The following is a 3,784-nucleotide window of genomic DNA, read 5'->3' as shown; positions in this document are numbered from 1 at the left end:
ACCACACCTAGCTAAGAGAAAGAAATCTTCCATCAAAATTTACATTAAGTTGTCAAATCAGTAGCCCTCTCCCTTTTCCTTCTAAAATTCATGATTATTACAACATTTGTGCCAAGAAGTTAACTTACAAATAAACCATAAGGGCAAATGTACTATGCCAATCAAATATCATAAATATTAAGCAACATCCAATGTTAATATTTAAATACATTGTATCAGTGAACTTGTACTCAGAATGTTTAAAGGTGTTATGTTATAAACAACATGCTAAGACTAAAATTGGATAGCTTCTAGATGATGTGTTTGGCCATATTGGCACTCTCTAGCTAATTCCAAGTTGTCCTTCAGGTAGCAGCTGTTGGAAGGTCATGCTACTTTTATTGGTACAAAAGCTAAGTACATCTTAAAAATAGACAATATAATTCCCTGAGTATTTATTGACAAGTAGAAAGTATAAGATTGTTAAATAAAAATTATTAAGTTGTAATCATTGTGTAAACTGAGGTTTTTAAAACTTATACTTGAATTACGTCCTCAGACCTTTTAGCTTTGTAATTCATTTGTAAGATCATGTGCTTTTGCCCCAGCTGGTCTCAGACTATAATCCTCCTATTTCCACCACATCAGCTTATTTCTTTTGTTTTGTTTTGCTTTTTTTGGCCGGTTGTGGGGCCTGAACTCTGGGGTTGGGCGCTGTCCCTCAGCTCTTCAGCTCAAGACCAGCACTCTACCACTTGAGCCACAGTGCCACTTCCGGCTTTTTCTGCTTATGTGGTTCTGAGGAATCGAACCCAGGGCCTCATGCATGCAAGACAAGCACTCTACCACTGAGCCACCTTCCCAACCCTTAGCTTGTTTTTTGAGATAGGGACTCAGTTTTGCCCAGACTGGCCTCAAGCCTCATCCTTCTTCTCTACCTATCTATCCAGGATTATGTTTCATCACTACCAGCCCAAAGCTAATGCTTTCCAATTATCGTGTACTTATAAATTTTCTAGGGGCTGGGAATATGGATTAGTGGTAGAGTGCTTGCCTAGCATGCATGAAGCCCTGGGTTTGATTCCTCAGTACCACATAAACAGAAGAAGCCAGAAGTGGTGCTGTGACTCAAGTGGTAGAGTGCTAGCTTTGAGCATAAAGAAGCTCAAGGTCAGTGCTCAGGCTCTGAGTTCAAACCCCAGGACTGGCCAAAAAAAAAAGTTTTTTTCTAATATAAAAGCCACTGGTGGCTAACACTTGTAATCCTAGCTAGTCAGGAGGCTGAGATCTGAGGCTCAAGGTTTGAAGCCAGTCTGGGCAGGAAAGTATATGAGGCTCTTATCTCCTAACCATCAAAAAGTTTGAAGTGGAGCTGTGGCTAGAACACTAGCCTTGAGCATAAAAACTCAGGGACAGAACCCATGCCAAGAAAAAAGAAGAAATTACCTGACTTCTGTTACTGTAACCCCTCAAAGTAAGTCACCTTTATAATAACACTTCATTTGGCCCAATGTTGCCTATAATAGGCAGTAGAAATGTAAATTCCAGATATAAGCACTGCCAAGTTATAAATATGATTTTGCAGATGTATAAAAATGTGAATCCATATACTAGAAAAATTCTAGGACCTGGAATGTTCAATTAGTTGGAACTGTGCTTAGTTCAAGTGGTTTTGTGTGTGTGTGTGTGTGGTTTGAATTTAGGGCCTGGACACTGTTCCTGATTGAGCTTTTGTGCTAAAGGCTAGCACTTTACCACTTGAGCCACAGTTCCACATCCAGCTTTTTGGTGGCTAACTGAAGAGTCATGGACTTTGCTGCCCCATCAGAACCATGATACTCAGATCTGTCTCCTGAGTAGTATGATTACAGGCACAAGCTACCAGCACCCGGCTTAGTTTACTTTTATGTGTTTCTGGGTTTCATATTTTTCAACTAAGTAAGTCTTACATATTTTATACAGAGAAGACTGTAAATACATGTTGCAAAAGAGAAATAAATTTAAAAAAATGTTAGAGCCAGGTGCTGGTGGCTCACACCTGTAATCCTAGCTACTCAGGAGGCTGATATCTGAGGGTTGTGGTTCAAAGCCAGCCTGGGCAGGAAAGTCCATGAGACTCATTATCTCCAATAAACTCCTCAGGAAAGATGGAAGTGGTGCTGTGGCTCATGTAACAGAGCGCTAGTCTTGAGCAAAACAAGCTCAGGGACAGCATAGCACCCAGGCTGAGTTTAAGCCCCAGGACCTAGGGCTGGGAAGGTGGCTCAGTGGTAGAGTGCTTGCCTTGCATGCCTGAGGCCCTGGGTTCGATTCCTGAGCACCACATAAGCAAAAAGAAAAAGCCAGAAGTGGCGCTGTGGCTCAATTGGTAGAGTGCTAGCCTTGAGCTGAAGAGCTGAGGGACAGTGCCCAGGCTCAAGGTTCAGGCCCCACGACTGGACCCCCCTCAAAAAAAAGCCCCAGGACCTGGGGGTGGGGAGGTGCTGGGAAAGATAATGGGATGGACAGATAAAAACCACACTAGAGACATTACATAAAATTAAAATTTTTAATAGGAAAAACTTATGATGGCTAAGTATACAAGACAAATTTAATCCTTAAAAATAATTACAGAAGTCTAGTGGTAACTTGAAATAACTATGAAGCAAACCATCTTTAGAGAAAAGTATTAATGCTAGACTCTACTAAAGTACATAAAAAGCAAATTTATTTTAGAATTTATAAGAAAAGTACATTGAAAGTACATGTTATTGCTACACAGCAAGGTAGTCCTCAGTGTCAGTAAGCCCTGATCTAATAGTCTGCCTCTTAGTATAGGCCTTGAACTTTGTTTCAAAAGTCCAAAGTTACAAGCAACTTTCTTTGATAGCTTTATGTGTAGCATTAGCAGCAGATTTAAAAAAAAGACTAATTCTTGGTTTATTAACTCTCTAAAGCTATGTCAGTTTCACAAGAAAAATCTATCATTTTTTCATGAAAACTGGTAACAGAACTGTAAAATGTTCAGACTTTTACAAGTTATAAATATTCATTATTAACAACAACAAAAAAAGCTGAATGTGGTGGCTCACACCTGTAATCCTTGCTACTCCAGAGATGGAGATGAGGAGAATCATGGTTGAAGCCAGCTGGAAAATATTTGAATCCCCATCTCAACCAAAAACCTGAGCAGGGTGGTGTATACATGTCATTCCAATGGACCCAGGCAAGAAGCAAGGCTCTATATGAAAAATAATGAAACCAAAAAAGGCCAGAGACAAGACTCAAGTTATAGAGCAGCTACCTAGCAAGTGCAAAGCCCTAAGTTCAAATTTAGCACAGTCAAAATACAAACAAAATTTAAAATACAGTTAGATTTTAAATAAAAAATAATTTACAACTAGCTGCAGTGGCTCATGCTTTTAATGCCAACTCATTGGGAGGATCCTGGTTAGTGAGACATGCTGCTGTGCAACAGTGATGTCAGCTACACAGGAGGACATAGGAAAGAAGATCATGGTCTGAGGCCAGTCCTGAACAAAAATGCAAGACTCTACCTTAAAAATAACTAAAGGAAAAAAGGGTTGGGGGCATGGTTCCAGTGACAGTGCACCTGTCTAACAAATGACAGGACATGTGTTTAAAAATAATTTTTGTTACAGTACTGAAATTTAAATGATGAAAATGAAAAGAATAATGTACTTTCTTTTTTCTTTTTTTTTGCCAGTCATGGTGCTTGAACTCTGGGCCTGGGCACTGTCCCTCAGCTCTTCAGCTCAAGGCTAGTGCTCTACCACTTGAGCCACGGTGCCACTTCCGGCTTTTT

This window comes from Dipodomys ordii, unplaced genomic scaffold, assembly GCF_000151885.1.
Source record: "Dipodomys ordii isolate 6190 unplaced genomic scaffold, Dord_2.0 Scaffold100, whole genome shotgun sequence".
Classification (NCBI taxonomy): domain Eukaryota; kingdom Metazoa; phylum Chordata; class Mammalia; order Rodentia; family Heteromyidae; genus Dipodomys; species Dipodomys ordii.
Note: the sequence above shows the minus strand (reverse complement) of the source record.